At 40.2% G+C, this 27,700-nt stretch overlaps 1 protein-coding gene across 4 annotated transcripts in view; it reads left to right on the forward strand.

The window, feature by feature from the left end:
• Positions 1 to 2,614: 2,614 nt before the first annotated feature.
• The window catches only part of APC (APC regulator of WNT signaling pathway), a 154,115-nt gene continuing 129,029 nt past the window's right edge, over positions 2,615 to 27,700 (forward strand). For all 4 annotated transcript variants that reach the window (XM_049872216.1, XM_049872234.1, XM_049872241.1 and 1 more), the window contains exon 1: positions 2,615 to 2,703. The gene's annotated coding sequence lies outside the window, so the exon portion shown is untranslated. The remainder of the gene's footprint in view (positions 2,704 to 27,700) is intronic.

A 27,700-nucleotide genomic window follows, 5' to 3' on the forward strand; every position in this document is an offset into this window, starting at 1 on the left:
ATAGTAATATGATTAAGATTTTTAAATGGCAGTAGCTGAAATCTCTAGTGAAAGATTGCTAATGCACAAAGTCTAATCACCAAAGAAGCCAGTCTTTAAATCCAGTTTCTCCAAATGAGAAGAGCATGGGCTTTAGGGTCAGCACCACCACTTAAATGTGTGAAATCTGGGCAAGTGAGTTAATCCCTGTGCATTTTCCTATGTATAAAAATGAGGATAACTATCCAGTAGGGCTGTGGTGAGGATTATGTATCTAGCATAATGCACAGCACATGTAATTGGTGCTCCAAAAAATTAAAGCCTTCCTTCTCCTTCCTGCAATCATATGCAATACAATCTCTGCCCACTGCCCTACCATCATCCACCCTTCTCCCTCGCATTCTCTGTCTCACTCTCTCTCCAAGGTTCCTATTTATAAGCTAGTTGAAGAAACACATTCATAGAAAATGACAAACTTCTGCATTCGTTAATTCAACAAACATTTGTTGAGTGGCCACCTGTGTCTGGCATGCTGCGAAAAATCCAAAAAAACAAACCCGTGGCTGTTGAGTCAATTCCAACTCCCAGTGACCCTACAGGGCAGAGTAGAACTGCCCCTTATGGTTTCCAAGGCTGTAATCTTTAGGAAAGCAGATTGTCACAACTGTCTCCCATGGCGCAGAGCTGCGTTCGAACCACCGACCTTTATGGTTAGCAGCCAAGCACTTAACCACTGTGCCTCCAGGGCTCCTTGGCATGCTGCTAGGCACTACGTAATCATTGTTCACCAAAATCTTCCCTCCCTTAAGAAGCTCACAGCTTAGTGGTGAGAAGGCAACGAAACAATAAGCATACAGTTAAAACCTATGTTGAGTGACATGAAAAAAATGATCAAATGCAATGACAGAGAATAACGGAGTGGGCAGGAGGCGGTCCTACCTCAGAAGGATAGCCTGCCTGAGGAGACGTTTAAACTAAAATCCGAGGGATGACAAGAAGCTAGGCATATGAAGAACAAGAGGAAGCATCTCCAGGCAGCCCAAACAGCATGTGCAAATTAGTGAGGCAGTCAGGAGTTTCAGAAGTGTTTGAACAACACTGCGCAGTGTCAACAAGGCAGAGGGACTCCGTGGTCTCAAGGCCCTACCTGATTTGGCTCATGCCTCCCTGGGGCCTCATCTCCTCCCACTCTCCACCCATCCCATTTTTTCTATTCCTCTTACGTCAGGCTCATTCTCACCTCCAAACCAGTTCCCATCAAGTCTTTTCCAACTCGAGGTGATCCCACGTGTGTCACGGAGTAGAATTGTGTTCCATAGGGTTTTCAATGGCTGACTTTTCAGAAGTAGATCACTAGCTCTTTCTTCAGAGGTGCCCCTAGGTGGACTTGAAGGTTCAGACTTCTGATTAGCAGCCAAACACGTTAGCCATTTGTACTACCCAGGGACTCCCGTTCTCGTTTTGGGCTTCTGCTTTTGCTGTTCTCCTGTCTGGAAGGCTCTGCCTCTCATATTCCCATGGATCCTGGCCCCTTCTGGTTCCTTCAGGCCACAGCTCAAATGTCACATCTGCAGAGAGACCTCTAATCAACTCCCTTCATTTCTCCATCATTTTTCCACGGTTTGGTCTCTTCCTAGTCCTTATCTCTATCAAAAGTTATTTTATTTGTTTAAGTCTTTTATTGTCTATTCTTTCCCACTAGAATGTAAGTTCCTTATTGCTCTAAACCTGGAGCCCGAAACAGTACTTAGCATATAATCCAAACCCAGTGCCGTCGAGTCGATTAGGAACTCAGTATTTGTTGAATTATTGTTATACGAAATGAAGCTGGGAATGTAATATAAGGCAAAAAACTGATCATATGGTGTGAAACAGACAGGGAGGACTTCCCGGATACGGTGTTTTGAATAAAATACATACGTTGTGTGTGTGTGTGTGTGTGTGTGTGTTGGGGGAGGGTCAGAGAGGTAGCAGGGTAGTGGTGGTGCAGTTACAAAACGATAACTTGGATAATTACTCGTTCATGTACGTCTTCTTCACTAGATTATGGGAGCCAGTTTTATCCATCTTTGTATTATCAGTGCCTAACCCAGGGCTTGGGGTTTGGCATACAGTAGGTGTTCGATAGACGCGTGCAGAATAAGTGAACAGAGGACGAGCTGAACGGTCTATCAGTTTCGCTGCAGCACAGCTCAGGAAAAGCTCCGGAAACTCGGAGATTGAGCTCCCGAAGCATGACCGCAAAGCAAGTACCTGCCGTCGGCGAGCAGCAGCCAACGCGCCTGCGCACTAGTCCCTTCTTTGCGGGGACAGTGTGCCGGCAATCTCATTCACGCATGCGTATTGTATTCTTCCCGCCTCCTACAAGATGGCGGAGGCCAAGTAGCTAGGGGGCGGGGTGAGGCCGCCGGAAACCGGGCCGCTGCTGGGGGGAGCTGCGGGCGAAGGCCCGGGGGCAGCAGGCCGAGGCTGGCGCGATGCTGTTCCCGGGAAGCGCTGTAGGCTGCCGGTGAAGAAGGTGAGGCACGGAGTTGCCTTCCCGGGCCCCCAGCGCCTCCTATGCACACCAACGTGGGCTCAGGTCCGGTCGCCGCTTTGCCCGCTTCTTTTCCACCCTCGGCTCTCGGCTCCTGGAGCTCCGGCGGCGGCAGGGGCTGTGTCCCGCAGGAGACGAAACGCCCAAGCAGCGCCAGTGCCTCTAGCCGCGGGGTAAACGTCTGGCAGGTGAGTGAGGCTGCAAGCATTGGGTCTCCTCGCCCAGCAGGCGTTCTCGGCTTTGCCCTGTCGCTGCTCTGGACCCCAGTCGTGCTCAGCCCGACTCCGCAACTCACTTGTCTCCATGTCCCACCCCCTCCCCACCCTGCGTCCTCTTTCAGGCCTCCAGTTGCCCCCCTGGCTTTGTAAGCCTTCCATTCTCACACGGTGGTGGGGGTCGCTACGCTCTCCGCACCTTTCCTGGCTCCTGATGAAGCTTCACCCCTGCAAGTCCCGGTTCGTGGTCGATGGGTGGGTCATCCGCCCCTCCTATTTTAGTCGCCTCTCGCTCTTCCTTGTTTTTACTCTGGTTTCCTTTAAAAGTTATTCACTCTTGTCACTGCATTGTACACATAAAAATGGTTGGCCAATGTTTTATTATATTTTACTGCAATAAAATCTTTAAAGTTATTAACTCTCTGCCTGGAAAGATTACCAGATAGTCTGGTTTACAGTTACAGAGTTACAAAGAAAGGGCTTATCCACAGGTGAGTGAATTTCCTTCCCCTTGATAGGGGAATCAAGTCCCCAGGAGCCTGGGATGGTTTGGCAGAGTTTGACTCCTTGGTCCACGGAATTCCTGCAAAGTAAAGGAGTGGTGCTCTTGATGACAAGTAATTAACCTAAGTTAATTTTTCCTGGCTATTGTAAATCTTTGGTCTCTGAACATTTGATAAGCCGATGTGAGTTTTCTATATCTAGTGAAAATTGGAAAGCATTATGTTCCTTTTTGAAAATAAGGCCTTTTAAATGTAACTAACTTACCATGCAGTGGCACAAGAAGGGATGAGTGATTTATTCTTTTATTCAACGTTAATGTAAATTGCACATTGAAGCTTTAGAAGCCTGTATTGTACAAGCCCTTTGTTTTATTTAGAAAGGACTAAAATGGAGAAAGGCTCTTTACACTCAAAACTTCTGAAATTTCTTGGATTCTCTATTGTTGCTACTGCCTAATAATTCTTATAGTACTTGGTGTTTTCTATAAAATTTAGGCTTGTACCAGTCTCAGTTCTCCCCATCTTTACTACTGGAGTAATCAGAATTACTGATATGAGAGACTGCTCTAAATAATATGCTTTGCCAGAGTTTGTAAGTGCAAACTTTAGGATTGAGGTGGTAGTAGAGGAAGTTGCCATGGCTGAGTCTCCCATCATTTGCTGTATTTGGGTAATGTCAAGATCCCCAAAAGTGTAAAAGTGGGATTGCAAATGGGTGGGCATTTTTTATTAACACTAAATTGAGCAAAACCATTTACTTGAAGCAGTTTTAGATGTTCTGCAAAGTTACTAAGCACAAACTATTCCTGCCCTCCTGGAGTCATGTCCTTACTTATGGGTTGTGATTGCCTTGACAGATTGTTTACTTTTCATTCTACCTCATGGCACATACTCTTCCCCCTGCCCTTCGGTGTTGACTTTTGAACTCCTAATTAATTTTTTAAACCAAGAGATGTAACTGTTCAGTTTTAAAGGAGGGGGATGATTTATGTTTGATCCATGTATAGGCTAGTTCATTCATCTGTTTATTGCTGACCTTCACTTTTTTATAACCAAGGACTGCATGCTTTTAGAGCTAAAAAAAAAAAAAAAGTTGTCTCTCAATTCTGTGACTTTGGTCTGAAGGGACAGTAGAGACGTAGAGGCTGATGACCCCTAATAAATGGCTCTCTGCTCCTGGAAATACAGTTTGAAACATTGTGTCAAAAAAACATGTCTGGCCAGAAACTCTCCTTAAAACTCTCACTCTTCAAATTTTATAGAACCCGTTTCTCTCTCCTCTTTATGAACCCCCCCTTTGTCTCCCTTTTTCACTCAACCCACTAGCCTACTGCTGATTTCATCTGCTCCCTATGCAACCAGTACCCCATAGTTATCTATTCTTACTAAGCACTTATTGATGCCACTGTCCCTGGGTCATGCAAACAGTTAATGAGCTCAGTTGCTAACCAAAGGTTGGAGGTTCAGGTCCACCAGCTGCTGCCTTGGAAGAAAGTCCAGACAATCTACTCCTGAAAAAATCAGCCATTGAAAACCTTGTGGAGAGCAGTTCTGCTCTGACACACACGTGGTCTCCATGAGTCAGAATCCTTTCTGACAGCAACTGGGTATTGATGCCCTAGAATGCTTCACATTCTGTATACCTACCTTTTTAGTCCCTAAATCTGAATAAGCCTCATCATTAGCTTTGTCAGCTAATGAAATCCTGAGGGATGCAAGAGACAGTTATGTAAGGAGATTGGTTGTTTTGATACCACGAGTTGGTGCCCTCCACTCTGAGTTGGGTCTTTAGTATTGATTGTGTACCTTTTTGTTTCATTTCCTAAAAGGCTTTTATAGCAAATAATCTCTTTCTTTTCTGAGAAAAGTCTCAACTGTCTGGGATATACTCCCTCTAGTTTCCTCTTTCCCATGTTAGTATCATCTCTTTATTTACTCATATTTCAGAGAATAACCAAACCCCTCCACAGGTACCCATGATCATCCTTTGCCCTCCCTCTTTCTCCATAGCTGTCCATTATCACTTCTGGTCCTTCTCTTTCAATATCTCTCTGACTAGCCTGTGTACATGCTTGCATCTTCTCCATGCATCTGAATACAAGCATGGTGTACTGAGCAAGTCAAAAAAAGTCAATTCTGAATCTTGAGCCTACTCTCCCACTGCGTTTTTATTCTTTTCCTTAAAATCTCATTCTTTTATCCCAGGAGCCTGGTATAGTAGCAACAATATTGACTTTTGAGTCAGATAGATCTGGGCGTGTAGTCTGTTAAAACCAAATTACTACTCAGTGTCTATTTTGTATCTGTAAAATAGGATGTTATACTTAATATCCTATTTCAGTAACATCCCTTTTACATATACAAAATAACTCCAAAACAAACCAGTTACACTTGAGTTGATTCCAACTCGTGGCAGCCCCATGTGTGTCAGAGTAGAATTGTACTCCATAGGGTTTTCAATGGCTAATTTTTCAGAAGTTTATTGCCAGAACATTTTTTTTTTGGAAGTGCCTTTGGGTGCACTCAGACCTGCCATTTGCACCACCCAGGGAGTCCTTATACTTACCTGTCAGGGTGATAATTAACACACATTAAGTGTCCATCCAAATATTTGCTACATTATAGGGTTCATAGTAAATACAAGCTTTCCTCATCTTTGCACTGAGACTTCCTTTACTATTTTGCCACTGAAATTGTTACTTTAAAAGTCACCTCTATCTTCCTGATTACTAAGTCCACTGGCCTTTACTTTGTCATCCTTGGCTTCCTTAGACCTTTTGTGGAATATACTCTCCTTTTGTTTCTTTTACATTGTACTTCTTGATTCTCCTACTTTTCTGAAAGTTTCTTCACCGTTTCCTTGCACTGCCTTGGCTTTGTTCTTCCTCTTAAACATACCTGTTGTCTATATCGATTAGGATACAAACTGGATTTAAAAACAAAGGAATGTAGTGGCCATGTAAATTGGCAAGTGTGTAGGTAGAATTGGCTTAAAGAGTGGCTTGTTCAGAGGTTTATGTCATCAGGATCAAGGTTCCATTTTTCTGCTGTCTCTCAACTTTGTCCTTACTGTTTTGGGCTTCATTCAGCTCAGACTGGCTTCCCATGACTACCAGCAATGTTCAGGCTATAGCCTTCCCCATTTACTTTTCCCAAAATTCCTAAGCTTTACCGATTGGACAGATATAAAAGATCATCCTGTCAAACCTGTAACAGTATTTTTATCAAGAGCAATTAGTCTAAATGGCCTGTCTAGTAGGAAACATCCCATCTAAAATGAGGGCTGTAACACAATGAGGTAAGGATGGTGGTTGAATGGATCCTGGGGAGATACCTACTGTAGTCAAAGTTCTATGTGCTTTTCGCTGTGTTCTCTTAGTGATTTTATCCTTTTTAAAATGATTTAAGTCATCATTTCTGTGTTAATGTTTCATAATTCTGTAATTCAACTTCCCAGTTCCATTGTTTGCTGTTTATCTTAGCTGTACACCCATAAGCTTAACTCATACAAATGGAATCAATTTTATCTCTGTCTACCTAGTATGCCTACATGTACAGATGTGTATGTGTGTCCCTCCCTCTCTGGAACAACCTTTAGCTAACAACCTTTCTTTGAACCACCTAGTCATGAAATCTTACAGTCATCTTGGTTCTTCTCCCATTTTCAATCAGTTGCTAGGCCTTGAATACATCTTTTATCAGTTAGACCCCAAGTTTCATGATACCCAAGTAACAGTGCTTTGAACAATATTTCACATAAGAAGCCCAGAGTTAGAGGATTCCATGGTTAGTCAGTTTAGCTGCACAGCGATGTCATCAAGCTTCTCCCTTTATGCTTGCAAATGGCTCTTTCTGCTCTAGGCATCGCATTCTCAAACAGCTGCCAAGGACAAGAGCAAGTTTGGCCTCTCATCTCCTGATTAGGGAGGAAAACCTTTCCCAGGAGCACCGTATCAGATGTCCATCCCGGCATACCCATGCCCTAGTTGCAAAGGGGCTGGGAAAATCAACATCTGGCATTTCAGTCTAGGAAGAAAATAACGTTGAATGGCTAAAGGGAAGGTAACCAACAATGTCAATGACATGTTGTTAGGTGCCACAGGTCGATTCCAACTCATAGAGACCCTGTGCACAAAAGAACGATACTCTGCCTGGTCCTGCGCCATCCTCACAATCATTGCTATGCTTGGGGCCCATTTTTACAGCCATTGTGTCAGTCCATCTTGTTGAGGATCTTCCTCTTTTTCACTGATCCTCTATTTTACCAAGTATGATGTCCTTCTTCAGGGACTGATCCTCCTGACAACATGTTCAAAGTATGTAAGACGTAGTCTCACCATCCTTGCTTCTAAGGAGCATACTGATTGTACTTCTTCCAAGACAGATTTGTTCATTTTGTCAGAGACGTACCTCTATAATATTATATGGAGAACTAAGTTTAAATAAATAAGACTTTTTAGATAGTAGTAGCAAACTTAAAGCACTGCTAACCCCAAGAGTTGGTGTAAGCTATACATAGGATTTTGGCCAAACATTTAGATAGTTGTAGATGACTGGTTAAAAATGGATTATTATACAAAAATCATTACATAAATTATCATTATGTAAAATTATTTCAGTGGTGTATCCCAGTTCTTTTAAGGTTGATGTTAAGTATATTTAAGCACACCTGGTGAAGCCACTGTGAAAAATAGGTATAAAAAAAAATATATATATATAACAGTTATTATGAAGTAGATTTGTGGTTCACCTTGGAGGTGGGAGGCATTTCTAAATACATGGAGGCATTTTTGGTTGTTACAGTGACAGTGAGGTTCTCCTGACAATGGACAGAGGCCAGGTGTGCTAAGCATCCTATAATGCCTGGGACAGTACCACAAAACAAAGATTTATCCCTTCAAAAATGCCAGTAGTACCCCTATATACTGAAGTAGGTATATGTTTTGTCTTTTTGAGAGACTTCACTGAGATTCACCTGTATTACATTGCAAGTGACAGAAAACCAAATTTAACCTGGCTTAATAAAGGAAATGATTAGATCTTATAGTTGAACTTCAGCAAAGGCTTCATCCAGCAGGTCACATGAAATCAAGGAGTTCTCTGAACTTCTCTGTGATTCATTCTGCCCTGTCATTCCCGTTGTTTTGGCATCATTCTCAGGCTAGCTTATCTCATGGTAGCAAATTACTGCAGCACTTTCAGACTTAATAACCTCATTTCACAAGTAGAGTAGAGGATGTCTTTAGTATTTGATTTTGCAAATATTTGTTGCGTACAGGCAGTCCCCGGTTACAGACCTCCAGTTAACGTACAACTTGTCTGGCTATGTACAACCCATAGTTACGAACTAGCCCACACCCTCCCCCTAAGCCTATCAGGGAAAACACTTGGAGAAAACCAGAAAGGCAAGAGGGTCACAGTGTTCAGGATGCTATAGCCTTTCTCTCTGTGGCCCCTGGCGGTTGACAAGTCCAGAGCAAAAGGCTCCTCACTATTGGGTGTGTAGGCGGCCGCCAAGTCCCCGGTGTGCTAGTTGGCCAAGCCCGCCATGCAGGGCAGAGCAGCGGTGAGCCTCCAGCGCAAGCTCCGGGGGCGGCTGGTGCTTCTGGCTTTCCGCTCACTGTTGGGGGCAGCGCTTGGTGCACCACCAGCCGCCAGTGGCCGCCTGAGGACCCTGTGCGGCGCCTGCGCACGCAGGAGAGGCGCGCCGTCGTGGGAGCCTGAGGCCGAACACCCTGCCCTGCAGGTGGTGGCAGAGTAGAAGTGGGTTCCATAAGGTTTTCAGTGGCTGCTATTTCAGACGGAGATCACCAGGCCTTTCTTCCGAGACACTTTTGAGTGGACTTGAACCTCCAACCATTTAGTTAACATCTGAGTGCATTAATTGTTGGCACCACCCAGGGACTCCATACATTATTTAGCTTGACTTAATTATCTCTGTGTTTTTAGTGTCTGGAATATCGTCTGCTAAATGTATAACAGTAATTGTGTATGGAAAGAATTAGTAAATGATTCTGTACCTAACACTGGGAGGAACATTCTGGGGAGGGGCAGAGAAATAAGAAGGTCTCATTCTTTCAGCAGATGTTATTGAACCCTGAATTATGTATATTCTCTACCACCAGAGCATATATGTGATGCCTTTTGTGATTAATAGAGTATGAACTCATTTGCAAGCCTTTCTGAATCTAGTAGTGTTTTTGTTATGTATTTTCTCACTGAACAAAACTAACAGCAATTGCCATCATTCATTCATTCAGCAAGTATTTTTGAGAATCTAGTATATGCAGATAGTGTGGCTACAGTGGTGACCAAAACAGTCTCTACTTTTTTTTAATTTAAATTTTAGTGGGGGAGACAGTCAGTTAACATTGTACAAATACAGACACCTACAAATAATATCAGTTAGTATGTATGCTTTGAAGTGAAACAGAATAGATTCAGGGGATAACAGGAATGTTACTTTAGGTAGGTTAGTAAGGGAAAGGTTTTTTGAGAAGGTCTTTGTTAAGGATTAAATTGTTCCCTCCCAAAATATGTGTTGAAATCCTAACACATGGTATCACCATGAGTCAGGGGCTAACTCACAGGCAGCTCACAACAACATATAATCCTGTCTGGAAATAGGGTTTTCTTTGTTATGTTAATTAGATCATACTCGAGTAGGGTGGATTCTAAATCTAATTATTTCTGAGTTATAGAAAGAGCAGATTAGACACAGACACATGCACACGTGGGGGAATGCAGATGCCATGTGATGATGGCCAAGGAACCAAGAAATACCCAGGGATACTGACAAGGGATTGACATGGCTGAGACCCTGATTTGGACTTTTAGCCTCCAGGACTGTGATTGGCATTTCTCAAGCTGAAAGACTTGGAGAGAAAAGTCAAGCGCCTAGAGTTGCATTATTGAAGGATTCAGTGGGCAAAAAATTGAGTGACTTTGGAAGCATTAAAAGATGGAAGAAATACACAAAATCGCTGTACCAAAAAGAATTGGCTGACATCCATTTCAGGAGGTAGTATATGATCAAGAACTGCTATTAATGAAAGACGAAATTCAGGGTATACTGAATTTGATGAAAAACAAGGCTTCAGGAATTCCAACTGAGATGCTTCAACAAATGAATGCAATGCTGGAAGCTCTTCCTTGTCTATGTCAATTAGTTTGGAAGACAGAGATCCACATTTTGTGCCCATTCCAAAGAAAGGTGATAAAACGGAATGTGAAAGTTATCAAACAGTATCATTAATATCACGTGCTAACAAAATGTTGCTAAAGATAATTTAAAAGCAACTGCCGCTGTACAGGAACTACCAGAAGTTAAAGCTGGATTCAGAAGAGGTTGTTGAACAAAGGATATCATTCCTGATGTCAGATGGCTCTTGACTGAAAGCAGAGAATACCAGAAAGATGTTTGTTGCCATTGAGTCAGTTCCAACTTGTGGTCACCTCATGTGTGCAGAATGGAACTGCTCCGTGGAGTTTTCAAGACTGTGACCCTGAAGAAGCAGATGGTGAGACCTGTCTTCAGAGGTGCCTCTGGGTGGGTTCCAACTGCCAACCTTTCGGCTAGTACCCATTACTCCTTGCCATTGAGTTGATTCCAATTCATAGCAACCCTATAATGGGACAGAATAGAACTGCCCCATAGGGTTTCCAAGGCTGTAAATCTTTATGGAAGCAGACTGCCAATCTTTTCTCCTATGGAGCAAGTGGCTGGTGGGTTCAAACCGCACACCTTTTGGTAAGCAGCCAAGTGCTTTAACCACTGCACCCCCAGGGCTCCTTTATTCTTTTTAAACATTGACTTTGTTCAGTATTTGCCCTCCTGTCCTTTTGGGACCCCAGTTTAGGATGTTGGGCCTTATTCTTTTTTTTTTTTTAATTGTGCTTTAAGTGAAAGTTTATAGCTCAAGTTAGTTTCTCAAAAGTTTATACACATTTGTTCTGTGACCCTAGTTGCTCTCCCTATAATGTGACAGCACACTTCTCCCTTCCACCCCAGATTTCCCGTATGTTGGACCTTATTCTCTTACCCTCTTTTCTTTCCTTTTGTCCCTCTAAGATAGTTTCTTCTGACCTGTCTTCAGAACTCACATTTTCATCGGCTATTTCTAGTCTGTTGCTAGCTCATCCGTAAGCTCTTAATTTAGGTTATTTTATTTTTTAGTATTAGAATTTTTATTTGGTTCTTTTTCACATCTACCACGCCACTTTTAGTGTTTTCTGTTTCAAGTGAAAATGTTTAACCTTGACATTTATCCCCTTGAATGTAGTAAACATAGTTATTTTTCAGTCCACGTCTGATAATTGTAATGTTGTGAAGTCTCTGCGGGCCTGATTCTGTTGTCTGTTGTAGAAATAATTTGAAGTGTAAGATGAAGTTAATTTTTCTCTAGAGAAGATTTTTGTTTGCAATTGCTGAGTGCCTAGGGCACTAGCAGATTGAGACGATCTTAACCTAATTTCTCCTCTAAGTTTTCTGGGCCACCTAGATGATTTGAAGCTGGACTCAGTCCACAGTTTCCTCCTAGTTCCTTCTAATTCCTAGGATATACCTCTTTGGAGTCTCAGCCCAAAGCCAAGGGTGTTTTTACTAGGATACTCACCGTTTTGGGTCCTGGACTCTGACTTTTGTCCCCCAGTTCAGCAAGGCAGGCAACAGATAACTAAAAGTTCAGCTTCTTAAATGCTGGTTCTTTGTTTTCAAGCTCCAAAAAAGCAAAAGCTGAGGTCACCTTTCTGGGTTCCTGACTTCTGGTGAATTTGAGATCATTATTAATTCCTCAGTATGTTCATAGTTATTTGATGCTTATAATAAGATTTTAATATTCTGTGTAGATTTTTTAATTGTCTTCAGAAGAATATTGGTCTGAATTGTCTAGGCTGCTATTTGCACAAGTGGAAATCTAAATATTTCTTTGACTAACTTGCTCAAGGCCAAACCCAAACCAAACCCATTGTTATTGAGTGGATTCTGTCTCATAGTGACCCTAAAGGACAGAGTGGAACTGCTGCACAGGGTTTTCAAGGAGTGGCTGGTGGATTTGAACTGCCAACCTTGTGGTTAGCAGCTGAACAATTAACTACTGTGCCAACTTGTTCCAGTAGGCCCTGACATTTTCACATTAGCCGTTCTTTTGTGTTAAGCCCCCTTTTATGGTAAAATGAAATACTTGGGAAAGGTAAACATTAAAATTTGGTTGCCTTTTAATACTTTGTTGTTGTTGTTAGGTGCCATTGAGTTGGTTCTGACTCGTGGTGACCCTAAGTACCACAGAATGAAACATTGCCAGGTCTTGCGCCATCCTTACAGTTCTTACACTTGAACCATTGTTGCAGCCACTGTGTCAGTCCATCTAGTTGAAGGTCTTCCTCTTTTCCCATGACCCTGTACCAAGCAAGATGTCCTTCTCCAGGGACTGATACCTCCTGATAACATGTCCAAAAGTACGTAAGACACGGTCTCACCATCCTTGCTTCCAAGGAGCATTCTGGTTGTACTTCTTCCTAGACAGATTTGTTCATTCTTTTGGCAGTCCCTGGTATATTCAGTGTTCTTCGCAAACACCACAATTTGAAGGCATCAATTTTTCTTCGGTCTTTCTTACTCATTGTCTAGCTTTCACATGCATATGATGTGATTGAAAATACAACACTTGCGTTAGGTGCACCCTAGTCTTCAAGGTGATGTCTTTGCTTTTCTACACTAGAAGAGGTCCTTTGCAGCAGATTTGCCCAATGCAGTGCGTCTTTTGATTGCTTCCATGGATGTTGATTGTGGATCCAAGTAAAATGAAATCCTTGACAACTTCAATCTTTTCCCCGTTTATCACGATGTTGCTCATTGGTCCAGTTGTGAGGATTTTTGTTTTCTTTGTGTTGAGGTGTAATCCATCCCGAAGGCGGTGGTCTTTGATCTTCATCAGTAAGTGCTTCAAGTCCTCTTCACTTTAAGCAGGCAAGGTTGTGTCATCTGCATAATGCAGGTTGTTAATGAGTCTTTCTCCAATCCTGATGCCCTGTTCTTCTTCACATAGTCCAGTTTCTTGTATTATTTGTTCAGCGTACAGATTGAATAGGTATGATGAAAGGATTAGTTCTTATTATTTTGCAAAACTCCAAGGGAAGGGGGCAGGTGATATTTTGACTGGAGATGTCAGCACAACTTGTAATATTTGGTTAGTGCATTGGAATAGGAATTGTCCTTCCTGTAAGCAAAGAGAACGGGAACATTTTTGAAGTGGGAGAGAGAGCGCACCAAGCCAAGAAGAAGTGCGAACAAATTCGTCCTTTAGTGTTTGTTGGAAGTGGTGTTGGGGGTTCATTCCCAGTAATACTGTGGCAAGTCTCTTAAATTATGTACCATGTAGATTTTGTGATTAAAAGAAATTTGTATACCTCAGAGAAAGAATCTGATCTTTTGGCTCTTTTACCTATATTTATATAAAATAATATATGTATAATTTGCATTTGAATTCTGAGACTAAATCTCTTAAATATAGAGGTCAAACACAGATTAGAAATCCTACTAGGCAAACCAAACTACAGCCTTTACATAAATTGACATTCTTCTGCAGTGGAGGAGGGGTGTTGAAACTTTAAATTAGTATATTCTTATTTTAGAGACATTTGACTTGACGATAGTTACAGCTGTTAGCATAAAGTGCCATCCGTTACTTTTTTGGGTAAATTAATGCATCAACAAAATACAACACCAGTTCTCTTGAAAGGAAACTTAGAATTCTTATATTTGTTTCTTTTTTTTTTTTCTCCTCAAAGAAAACACTAAAATTGCAGATTATTGTTAAATTATAGTTCCTTCACTTTCCTGCTAGCTTAAATCTTTGTTTTAGGCTTGCTCATTTGGCTTTAAAAGACTTAAGGATAAGCTGAATGGTGAAATGAGGTGAACCTAGAATTTTAGAACTGGGAGAGACTGTAGATATCATTAAGTCTTGCATGTGCACCTCCATCCTGCCCAGCCTCCATTTTAAACATGTGAAAACAGAGCCCCAGGGAATGTGACTTGGACCAAAATTCAGAACTCTCCCTCTTTGTAGTTTCTTGAGGTTCATTTCAGCTGTGATAATATTAGCTATACTGGGTAGCTAAGATAATAATTTGGCAGTAATTATTAAGATCTGGTAAAATATTAATGCATCTTGATTATTCATATATTCATTATAAATGCAATTAATTTTATACTTCCTAAATTAAATTCACGAGTCTAGTGTTTGATTTCTGTCTTTGATTAAATTCATATGTGAATCAATCTCAGCATTTAATCTCAGCATTTGTCGGTATCAATGCTGTTCCTGAGTTGGGCTCTCTATATACTTTCTGAAGATTTTTACTTCAGTAATAGCTGTAAAGCAGCTCAGCAATGGATGAATGATAGTATTCTACTGTGATAACATTTAGCATATTTAGTCAGTATGCTTATTATTTCTTGCTTCCAAAAAGTTGCACTGCTTGACTCACAACTTTAACACACATTTTCCCTATTATATTCTTCCATGTTCATTAGAACTTGATTTTAGTACCTCTTTTCAGTTAGGCCTGTGACATTCTGCTGTTCTCATTCTAGTCATTATTTCATCTGTCATTGTTGTCATAGTTTCATTTCAGAGACTCTTTGATATCTTTAATATTTCAGTGTCATTTCTTAGGTGGTTCCTTAGTCCTGACATAAAAGTTTTTTCCTTTTGCCTTCTCTAACAAATATCAGTTTACATATTAACAGCACTTGAAGCAGATACAAGCTATCAGTTATGAAAACACAGGTTGGGAAAAATGTCACACTGGCAAAATCAATAAATTTACTTTATTGTGTATATTTGGTCGAACCAAAATAAACACTCACATACAGTCTAACAAATTATTGAGTTGGGTCTCAGTTGAAACTAAGTTTTGAATTTTGAGAGAAATCCAGTGCTTACTCAAAAACCAAACATAAAATGAGGGAAAAACCAGTTGTATCATACCAATGAAATGTATTATGTCAGCCTTAAAATCTAGTTATTGCTTCACTTTCAGAGGATTTACATGCTTTCTTTTGGAACTAGATATTGGTAAGATTTTTTTTTACAGCTTAATGTTTTATGATGAGTTGCCACATGTGGTTTTTCCCATTGATCTATAGTGGACTAATGAGATTCTTATTTAACGTAGAATTAGGTCTTTGACAAAAGGTTTGCATCTCAAATCAGACGACAGCCTGCTAATTAAATATTTTTATTAGGACCTTGAAGACTGAATTTGAACCATAAAAAGTTTCTTAACAAAACATTAAATGTAAGGAATTGTAAAGAATACCTGAATGGGGAAGTCTTCCTTTTTCATCTTCTTTAGCCAGTGTTTTGGTATACCACTTTATATGTGTGAAAAAGTAAATTCTTGCATTTGATTGTTCTTTATTTTACCTCAGATTCATCTGTTTTACTGAGTTGCCAATTAAAATCTTTTATTTGATTTTTAGTTGGCTCTTATTGAATTGCTGCAGGCCCTCTGCAAACCTAGTAGTGGAGGCTTCTGGTTTTATTACTTATGTTACCTGTAAAACCAGTTGACTTCGACTCATGGTGACCCCATGTGTATCAGTAGAACTGTGCTCCATAGGGTTTTCAATGGCTGATTTTTCAGAAGTAGATCACTAGACCTTTCTTCTGGGTGCCTCTGGGTGGACTCAGACCTCCAACCTTTCAGTCAGTAGCCGAGCACGTTACCTGTTTGCACAACCCAGGGACTCCCTACGTTAACTATAGTCATCATTTAGTTAGGGTATTTTGCATGACTTTTTTCATATCTAGCACACATATCCTTAATATGTTTGTCCAGTTTAGACAGTTTTTATTGATAATAAGGACCAACCGCTGGTATAGGAAGAAATCTCAGTTAAAGATATACTCAGTTTTTAAAATCAGAAATAGTTGACTTTGGTTCAGTAGAAAGAGGAACATGGATTCAAGGCCTTTGCTCTTGTATGTCTACGACATGCTAATTTTAATCGTGTTTAAAAATTATTTTCTGAACTGATGGAGGGAGCAACTATTTCAGACTACTCTTCTAAAACTAATATATATGTATGTGTGCATATATATAATCAATGTAATCATATTCTGCTATTACGTTACTAAAGTCAGATTGTTTCTTGTCATATCATCTTGGTTGTTTTCCAGAGTTGTACACTTGCTTTTGGCCTTGGGCTTAAATGTAGCCACTAATAAGATACTGAGATAATGTCTTATTTGGTAGGCTAGAAAAAGTAATAAGCATGGTTTTTCTTTCTTTCTTTTTTTTTTAATTGTGCTTTAGGTGAAAGTTTACAAAGCAAATTAGCTTCCCATTGAGTAGTTAGTACATAAAGTATTTCATGACCATGGCTACAAGCATGGCTCTGGATTAATACTAAAGTTGTTAAAGACCTCTCCCATCTTAAACATAAAAAATGGAGCTTTGTCAAGAGAACAGATGTAAAAATATTAATTCTTTGAGCAAATATATTCATGTAGTACACACTTCAAAAAATCTAGGAGAGCATGTATGAAATAAAAATAAATCTCCTATCCCTATCCCTCAGCCACCCACATCCCCTCCCTAGAGGCAGTCATTGTTACTAGTTTCTTTTCTATCCTTTCAAACTACAGTACACAGAAACCCAAAATTTCACGAACATTACTGTGGATGTTCTTTAGGTGAGCGAAAGTATGTATTATTATGGTAGTCTTATTTGTGCTTTTATCAAAGATTAGCATTCAGGAACATGACATACTTAAGAGTTTTAAATCATAGTAACTCTCATTCAAGCTCGAGAACAATTTTTTATTTCAAAAACTATAAAGCAGATAATAAAAGAGAATAACTAGCTTTCTATTTAAATCGGACCAGCTGATATTTCAGTACAGAAATCCCATTGGCTTGGGGTTTAACAGAAGTGGTCCCATGATTAAGGATAATTTGGAAAAATCTGAATAGGGTAGCTCATTTACTAGCCACACAGCAGATGGTTATGTGACATTTCCATTGTGGATGACCAGAGTATGGCGAGAGAATCTGGATAATTTTGCTTGGTTGCTGCTACGTTAGCAACTTTTATAGTGTCTCTTGAGCAGGCTGTTAGATATACTAGTCACTCCTAATCCGGTTTCTATTCTCTGTCGTCCAGTTCAGAACTCAAATACTGCGTTGCACTGAAATTTTCTTAGAATATTTCTACTTTAATTTAGCTCTTTCACTGTTTATAATGGCTTTAAGTAATAACAAAAGTAATGATAGTGATCAGAGTGTGCAAAGAAAGCCTGTAACCTTGATACCCCAGAAATCAAAAATAGCAAAGTGACTCGAACCACATTGAAAACCAAAAAGATATGACTACGCATGCACTCCATTTGAAAACCTTTTAAATGCTCTGAAGTGGCAAACTTTGAAATTGCCTAAACTGACTCAAATAGGTGCTGTATTATATAAATGCTAGGTGGTTAAATGTTGCAAAGAAAAGCTGGGAACAGGGCTTATGTTTTAAGGTATGCTGGCAAATCAAATATATGTAGGGATCAGGTTGAGAATGTAAATGAGCAAAGTGCACGTAGAAAATGCCACCCTTAGGGCTTCTGCTAAAGGAGTTGCCTCTGGAAATTAGACTTTTCTGCAGGCACTTTTAAGGAGATTCTCTGTTGTGCCTGAAGTCACAAAGAGATACATCTGATGGGTAGAGCCGAATTCACATGCCTGTAATCCTACCACCAAGGGAAACTAGAAAAGTCAGTCTCTGGCTTCTTCCAAACATAGGAAGAATATTTCATGATTAGTCTGCTATGCTAAATGTCTCAAGCTATGCGTATTGCATTTATAATAAAAAGAAAACAAACTTTATTGTCACTGTTTACTTAGTAGCACGTTCGCATTTGAAAGTGACAAAGTCTTCTCCCTCTAGCACCAAAATCTGATTTTGTTATCTATTGCAACATCACAAATTACTCCAAAACTTGGTGGCTTAAGATAACAGGAAACATTTGTTACATTTTGTAAGTAGCTTACCTGGACAGTTCTGAGTCGGAGTCTCTCATGAAGGTGCAGTCAAGATGTTCACTAGGGCTACAGTCACCTTAAGACTTTACTGAGGTTAGAGGAACCGCTTTCGAGATCACTTGCTCACTCACATGCCTGGCAAGTTGGTGCTGGTTTTGGCCCCAGGTGGGCTTCTCCGTAGGGTTACTTGAGTGTCCGCACAACATGGTGGCTGCCTCCAGAGTTCAGGAGACAAAGCTGGAAGACGCAGTGTCTTTTATGACCTAGCCTCCTACAATATTATTGGTCACACAGGTCAGCTCTATTCAGCATGGGAGGGCATGATAAAAAGATTTGAATACTAGAACTTAAATATCATTGAGCCACATCGCTGTCCCATGGAGTGGGCTGGTGGGTTCAAACCAGTGACCTTTGGTTAGCAGCCAAGCAGTTAACTGCTGCACCACTGTGGCTCCTTCCCATCAAGGTTACAGCCTAGGAAACCCTATGGGGCAGTTCTACTCTGTCATGTAAGGTTAGCAACCATGCTTACCATACCCTCCAACTCCAGCACCCTCTCACTTAAGTAAGGGTTGAATCAGAATTCTTGTTTTTGATGTTGGTGGTAATCGCAAGGTAAATTTATGCAAAAAGGCCTAAGGCATCCAAAATGCTAAACACCTGTCTATTATTTATGCACTGCTCAGGAAAATGCTTGTTTAGTTGCTAACCTTATTTGCAGTGATTTATTTTCTAATGTTTGAAGTCCGATGAGAATAAAATGTAAATAAACTGGAAATGTCTAAAGATATCAGTGTTAGATAATTGTAGTCTACATCCTCTGGCTATAGCACTTTGACAAAATCTGGCTACCTCTGTGTCTGTAAATGTTACTACTTTAGTCTGGTCATTGGATCTGGGTGTCATTCACAAACCTCAGTGGATACAGGATATCTTCCATTCACAAAATAATGAATTCCGACTATAATCTGTAGCAATTTAAGGTGCTGGAATATTCATGCTGCTAAAATAGCGTGAAAGAATAAGGCTGCCACTGTAAGATGAAACAAAGGAATTGCCTATGTACTATGTTTCAGAGTAACCTTTAGAGGATTAAGGATGTGAAACATCTAATTCTGAGGGGAGGTGGGACAAAGAGAATTGTCAATCAGGTGTTCTCTTTAGTATGAAATGTATTCCTTAGGTATCCAAGTGAAATATCAGATAGTTGAATATTCAAAGACGAGGGATAGGATGAGACATAAATTTGAGATTTAGCCTCATATTTGTTGCTGTAGTGTATGGTCGAGTTGATTCCAACTCATAGCAACCTTACGTGACAGAGTAGAACTGCCCCGTAGGGTTTCCTAGGTTGTAATCTTGATGGGAAGGAGCCATGGTGGCACAGCAGTTCAGTGCTTGGCTGCTAACCACAGGTCGGTGGTTTGAACCCACCAGCCTACTCCATGGGAGAAAGATATGGCAGTCTGCTCCTGTAAAGGTTACAGCCTTGGAAAACCTATAGGGCAGTTCCAGTCTGTCCTATAGTGTCACCATCAGTCAGAATCAACTCAGTGGCAGTGGTTTTAGCTTTAATGCTTTTAATCTTTACAGGAGCAAATTGCCGGGTCTTTTCTCCTGGAGCTGCTGGTGGGTTGTAACCACTGATCTTTTGGTTAGCTGTTGAACTCTTAATCATTGTACCTCCAGGGTTCCTTAGCTTCATACAGATGATATTGAAAGCCAAGGAACTAGATGAAATAAACAAAGAGAGGACCCTTCTAGAACAAGCCTTGAAGCACTCCATCTTTTAGAGGCAGAGCTATTAAAGGAAATTAGAGGGAGGAGGAAAACCAGGAGACTGTGTCATGGAAGCAAAAGGAAAAAGCCTCTTTCACCTAGAAGACAATGATTAGCTTTGTCTGATATTACTAAATAGGTTGTTTAAGATGAGGACAATGGAATTTGGCCTTATGGTGATCTTGACAGTTGAGCTTCAGGGAATTATTTTGGATTAAGGTGGGTCAAAGAGTCAATTAGAAGTGAGAGAGTAGAGACAGAAAATGAAGGACACTAGATCAAGGAGTTTTACTGTGAAAGTAGAGCAGAGAAATGAGGCCATATGTAGTGGGGCATATAAGGCCAAGAGAGGGATTTGTAAAGATGAGTGATATTAGAGGATGGTTGTGTGTTCAGGAGAATGATCCAGTAGAAGAGGAGAAATTCATTTTGCAGGAGAGAGAGGGTCTAACGAAAGGAGAAAACTTCTCAAAAAGATGAGAGTAGTTGGGATCCATTGCACAAGTGCGATATTGACCTTTAGTAGGAGCAGGAATGCTTTTTTCATTTTAATAGGAGAGAGGCAGGTGTGTCGTTTGGTAGAAGTATGAGGAAGTTTCTGACTGATGGCTTCTGTATTCTTAGTGAAGTATGTATTCAATTCCGAGAGGCAGGGGCAGAGGAAATAGGCATGTTAAGGCCTGAGGAGAGGAGAAAGTTATGAAGAAGCTAACTCGTTGGGAAAGCAGACTTTCTAGGAAACATGGCAGTCCCACTAGGCAGTGTTGAATCTCCTTTGATGTTTATAGTCATGAATTTAAAGTGAAACCAGCCAACGCTGTTATCAGATTTTCCCCCTCCTACATAATAAGCTGCCCTGGTATAAGCTTGCAAAAGTGGAATGGTTCAGTTCAACCAGAGTTGCAGTCTAACACGAAAATACAATAGAGGAAGTGAGGAGTGAGTGGGTTGAGTGTCTGAAAGGTAGTGGTTATTGCTGTTGTCTAAAGAGGAAAATAAAAATGGAAGTAATAAATAATGATGAGAACATTGGACTGGAGAGCTCAACGAGGCAAAAGAATGTTGCATTTGAAGATAGTAAAGTGAACTAGGAGGTATGAATTAGAGACAGGAATACTGGTTATTGAGATTTTAGAGTTGGTGCAGGTACTTGGAGGTGAAGAGGTTAAGGATCTAAGAAGCCAGAGTGGTAGATGGGTAATCCATAAAGACTTTGTAATGACAGACTAAGAGTGCAGAAGAGCAACATCAAGGTGAAGAAGAGTGATGGGGGAATAACAGGTGCATAGTTGAATAGTGTGTCAAAAGAGCTTGGGTTTTTAAAGAAGTCGGAGAAGTGGTCTGGAAGTAAGTGATAATTGGATGCAAGAACATCCCCCACCACCCCTCCAACATCCCACCATTCCTATCTCTTGGCCCTAAAAATACATGGGATCTGAGAGGGAAAAAAGTCTCCCCTTGTAAGTGGTGTCCTCAGATTTCAAACTAAGGTAAACAGGTGAAGAGGATGTTTATTGGAGAATTTGACGTTATAAGGGAATTTATTAATTAATTCATTGACACATTAGTCTTAAGTGTACTACTTGACTGTGGGTTACATAAATTTCTGTGCTATTATGATAATATGTTAAATGCTATGTCAAAGCTGTTATGGTGAAATTCAGCTTTTCTTTTGTGGCAGAGGGGATTATGAAGAGAATAATATCCAGTAGTTAAAAAATCTGAACATCTGGTATGGTCTCGTAGAAATAACGTTGACTGTACTCAATATGTCCCCACCCCACCCGCAAGAGACGGCTTCATTCATATATAGTATATTACAGTGTTAGGAGAGTTTCATCTCTCCTTCTTGCCCTGTAATACGAGTTTCTCTTCTTACCTTACCAGTAGTGTCCCTGCCCTCCTCTTTGCCAGACAAAGTAGGACTTCCTTGCTTTTAAGCTATTGGTAGGGCTCTAGTTTTGTGGGGGGTCTAGGGAGTAATGGTTAGAAATGAGAAGAGAATTCGGATGAAAAAGAGAGCAGAGTTTCAGGAAGTCAGGAGATAATGAACTCTCCGGGAAATTAATATTTTAATGACTCCCTATTCCTGGAGACCCTGGTGCAAATGGTTAATGGGCTTTGCTGCTAACCAAAAGGTTGGAGCTTTGAGTATACCCAGAGGCACCTCAGAAGAAATGCCTGGTGATCTGCTTCTGAAAAATCAGCCACTGAAAACCCTGTGGAGCACAGCTCTACTCTGACGGACATGGGGTTGCCATGAATAAGTTGCAGTTGATTTGGAAGGGCAACTGGTTATCCCTAAACACTAAAGCAAGCACAAAATGTTTTTAGAGCTTTATGGGCTTTTATTATCAGTCTGGTGTGTGCTGTCAAGGCGATTCCAAGTTGTAGTAACCCTATAAGACAGAGTAGAACTGCCCCATAGAGTTTCCAAGGCTATAATCTTTACAGGAAACCCTGGTGGTGTAGTGGTTAAGTGCTATGGCTGCTGACCAAAGGGTTGGCAGTTTGAATCTGCCAGGCGCTCCTTGGAAACTCTGTGGGGCAGTTCTACTCTGTCCTGTAGGGTTGCTATAAGTCAGAATCGACTCAATGGCACTAGTTTTGGTTTGGTTTTGGTTTTAATCTTTACAGAAGCAGATTGCCACATCTTTCTTCTGTGGAGCTGCTGGTGGGTTTGAATAGCTGAACTTTGGGTTAGCAGTGGAGCACTTACCCACTGTGTAACCAGGGCTGCTTTTATTAGTAGTAAAGATGGAGAAATAAACAAGAAATGAGCAGGCTATCCTATTCTTGTTCTTTTTTAATTTGTGCTTTTTATGGGTGTACTTTTTTCCTTCATTCAACAAAGGTTGAATTTCAACTAGATACCTGGCACAGCGCTTCTATAGTTATGAAATGAAGACAGTGCTCATTGTTTAGAAGCCCACAGTCTAATGGGAGGAAATAGATATAAGTTGAGTTGGTAATTATTTAGTAGAGATTTATACAGATAATGTGGGAGTATAGAGAAAAAAGCATCTGACTGCTTAGGATAGTCAGAGACGGTTTTACAGAATTGGGTCTTGAAGTATGAGAGGTGGTTTATTTATTCCACAAATACTTGAGTATCTACTTTGAGCCAGGCAAAATACTAGCTGTTGGAAATAAAATGATGAACATACAAGAGCCTTGTCCTCAAGGAGCTTAGTGAGAAAAACAAGTAAATAGGTAACACCAAGTGTGTGATAAATGCTGTTGTTTTTAGCTGATAAGCACAGGGATCTCTGGAAGCGTATGGGGGAGGGGTTGCAGAATTTAAATCACACTAAGGGAGTTTGAGAAGGCTTTTGGGAGATGCCTTTTAAGCTGAGTCCTAAAAAATGGGTCAGCATTAGCTTGGTGAAAAAGTGGGGGTGAAAACTTTCCCATGGATGAAATAGTAAGTACAATGAGTTGGGGAGTGCACAGGAGTCCAAGTGGTTGGAGTACAGCTGGAGTAGTTGGGTGGCCATGGGTGAGGTTGGAGAGATGACGTGGGCCCAGATCATAAAGCACCTAACATTTAATACTAATGAGCTTGAACTTTGTTATTGATCGAGTGCTATGAAAGGTGGAAAACACTATTCTTAAAGGATTTTTACAGTAGCTGGCAATTATGGATTATTTTTTGACAAATAAAATGCTGTTTTTTGTTAACATAGAGGTAATACAGGTCCACTGTTAAAAATTCAAACAGTAAAAAAAGTGCCACTCCATTCTGCTCCCCAGAGGAGATCAGTGTTAAATTTCTTGAGTTTTTTTTTTTTCCTTTAACATTTCAAGCAGCATAGTATTTTTAGAGCAGTTTGAATCCGCCAGGCGCTCCTCAGAAACTCTGTGGGGCAGTTCTACTCTGTCCTATAGGGTGGCTATGAGTCGAAAGCGACGACGGCACTGGGCTGGGTTAGTATTCTTAGAAATATCAGTAGTGTTAGACAAAAAACTACTTCAAAAGAAGGGGGAAAAAATCAACCTTTATAGCCTCTAGGAAAATATGATTTCGTATAGATTATTTCTGTAAAATAACTTGACAAATTCAACCAAGTTGTCTTATCACTGTATAGAAGGTTTTTTTTTTGTTGTTAAAGAACATTGTGTTTGCTATTTTATGGAACATGTATCAAAAAGGTCCCTTTTCTATGGAAATCTCAAGTGTTTTATTGAACAGATCTAATTATTTGTTTGAGTTAAATATTGGACCATTTTGGGAAACAATTAGCAAAATGTCTTTATCATGATGTATAGGAGATACAGACTGGTTTAGTACCAAGATGCTTATTGAGTGCTGTTGTCTGTTGGGAAAAGTATCTGAATATGAAATGGAATTTCATCCAATTCTTAAGAAATCTATCTTTTTGTTTCTATAAAGGCATCTGTCACTTAAGATAATTCTAACTGATCTTGGAGGACTTGGCAAAGAAAGTTTAAAAGACTTACACAATAAATATGAGGTCTAATTTCAAAAACAATCTGTGTTGAAAGAGGGATTATATTCATTAGGTTGCTTTGATTTTCCTTTCTGTCCCCATGTGGAGCACTGGTGGCACAGTGGTTAAAAACTTGGCTGTTAACCTAAAGGTTGGCAGTTAAGCCTGCCAGCTGGTCCTTGAAACCCTGTGGGGCAGTTGTACTCTGTCCTATAGGGTTGCTATGGGTCGGAATCAACTCGACAGCAACAGACTTGTGGGGTTTGTTTGTTTCTTCTTCCCTCTTAGAACATAATATTAAATATTCATGATGAACTCTTTTATTAGGTGACTCATTCTCCTAATCCTTAATATGAGTCTATTTATTAGGCACTATTTATTGAGGTAGTAGTCCAAATGACCCAGAAGCTTCTGATTTGATTGACACAGTCCAGTAATAATGATAGGTAGATTTTTTTCCCACTTTCCTTTATAATAAATTTTGACTAGCTTATAATAGCAAACATTTATCAGACACCCAGAAGTGAAATAATTTTATAGTTATAATTTGTGTTATATGTTAAAATTTAGCATAAAGCAAGAGAAAAGGAAGGCATTCAAAAGGGAAGAAAACGGTGTAGTATTAAGCTACAGTACTATCTTCAGGTGGTGTATAGGTATGTTGTTATTGTCAGGTGCTGTCGAATCAATCCTGACTCAGACCCCATGTGACAGAGTGGAACTGTGCCTCATAGGGTTTTCTATTTTGTAATCTTTACAGGAACAGATTGCCAGGCTTTTCTCCTGCACAGCCGCTGTGTAGGTTCAAACCACCAACCTTTTGGTTAGTGGTCAAGTACTTAACCGCTGTGCCTGAAAAAGTGTTTATATTTTCTTATCCAAGGTAAAAAGTTTAGGGCATTGGCATGAGAATAAGTGTCTTTTGACCCAAGGATTTGGTTTATGGCTCTAATAAAATGAGTAAATGCCATTTTTATCTCTGTATTCTTTTGTGTACACCAGATTTTGTTTTTAACATCAATTAAAATTGGGTTTTTCTTGACCAAGGCAAAGTCATAGAAACTTCCTAGACACATCCAAATACCTTGAGGGACCGAGGTACTGGGGCTGTGGGCTGGGGACCATGATCTGGGGGGACGTCTAGGTCAACTGCCATAACATAGTTCATAAAGAAAATGTTCTATATCCTACTTTGGTGAGTAGTGTCTAGGGTCCGAAAAGCTTGCAAGAGGTCATCTAAGATATATCTGTTGGTTCTATCCTGTCTGGACTAAAGGAGAATGAAGAAAACTGAAGACAAAGGAAAATATTAGTTCACAGGGCTAATGGATGGCAAGAACCACAGCCTCCACCATCCTGAGCCCAGAAGAACTAGATAGTACTCAGCTACTACCACCAGTCGCTCTGACAGAGATCACAATAGAGGGTCCCAGACAGAGCAGGAGAAAAATGTAGAACAAAATTCAGATTCACAAAAAAAGACCAGACTTACTGGTCTGACCGAGATTGGAGGAACCTCTAAGACTCTGGCCCCCAGACACCCTGCTAACTCAGAGCCGAAGCCACTTCTGAAGTCCACCTTTTAGCCAAAGATTAGATAGGCCTATAAAACAAGCAATAGCATACCTGAGCAGCGTGCCTCTTAGTTCAGTCAAGTATATGAGATCAAATGGGCAACACCTGCCCAAAAGCAAAGACAGGAAGGCAGGAGGGAACAGGCAAACTGGACAAATGGACATGGGGAACCCAGACTGGAAAGGGGGGAGAGTGCTGATACATTGCGGGGATTGCAGCCAGTGTCACAAAATAATTTGTGTATAAATTTTTTAATGAGAAACTAATTTGCACTGTAAACTTTTACCTAAAGCACAAAATAAAATAGTTGGTTTTTTTTTTTTCCATCAGTTCTGCTGTATTTCAAGGGCTAATTTTTGTGTTACAAAGTAATAAATGATTCATTAGCTAATCTTGGTAGGTATTTTATGATATTTTAAACATTTGTTAAAGTAGTAATTTTTAATCCTGTTTTCCCAGGAGAAAGGCTTTAAAAAAAAAAATTGTAGTGCCCTTTTTTTTTGCATTCACAGTGATAATCATAAACATTTGGTTGCTTTGGTGACCTTAAGTATTAAAATTTTATCTTTATGAATATGGTTTATAATTTTTTATTGTAAAACTGTAGCTTTGGGAGCAATTCTGTAGTTGTTTTAGGTTTTAAGTAAAGATCAGAAATATTTTAGATACGGAAAGGATATTAGAGGCCATATGCCTCCACCTTTTCATAATATAAATGAAACCAGGGCCCAAAGAAGTTGATTTGCCCTAAAATTGGGACTAGAATCTGACTCATGACCCTAGCCAGCCTAGAATACTTTGTTATACTGCAACACCCTAGGGTTTTTTCAACTTAATAGATAATAAGTATAGGATACTAGAATGAGATAAGGAATTTGAATCAGGATAATTTTTTTTTTTAATTTATTATAATTTGCATGCTGTTATTAGTTTTCTATTCCTCCCGGAAAAAATAACCCCAAATTTAGTGATTTAAAACAACATCCATTTATTACCTTACAGGCCTATGGAACAGAAGTCCTGTCACAGAGTAGTTCAGTGGGTACCCTTCTCAAGACCTCAAAAGGCTGAAATCAAGATGTTGGCTGGGCTAGGCTCTTAGCTGGAGGTTCAAGGAAAGATTCATTTCCAAACTCATTCAGGTTTTTGGCAGAATTGAATTCCTTGAGATTAGAGGACTGAGGTCCCCGTTTCCTTGGCACATGGCCTCTTCATCTTCAAGCCAACAATGGCATATCAAATCTTTCTTATATTTTGAATCTCTGCCTTTCCCTTCTGTTAGCAGCTGGAGAATGATCTCTGCTTTTAAGAGCTTGTATGATTATATTGAGCCCATCCAGGATTATCTCCCTGTTTTCAGGTCAGCTAATTAATAATTTGAACTATATCTGCCAAGTGCTTTTTGGTATGTAATGGGACATATTCAGGAGAGTAATACCAAAATGCTGCCTAATTTCCCATAAGTAGGTTTTATGTAATTTAATACCATTTAAACCCACCCAGAGGCTCCAAGGGAGAAAGACTTGGCAATCTGCTTCCCTGAGGATTACAGCCAAGAAAACCCTATGGGGCAGTTCTACTGTGTAACATGGGGCAACTATGAGTTGGAATTAACTCAATGGCGCC

The sequence above is a fragment of the Elephas maximus genome, chromosome 2 (genome assembly GCF_024166365.1).
Source record: "Elephas maximus indicus isolate mEleMax1 chromosome 2, mEleMax1 primary haplotype, whole genome shotgun sequence".
NCBI classification, from domain to species: Eukaryota; Metazoa; Chordata; class Mammalia; order Proboscidea; family Elephantidae; genus Elephas; species Elephas maximus.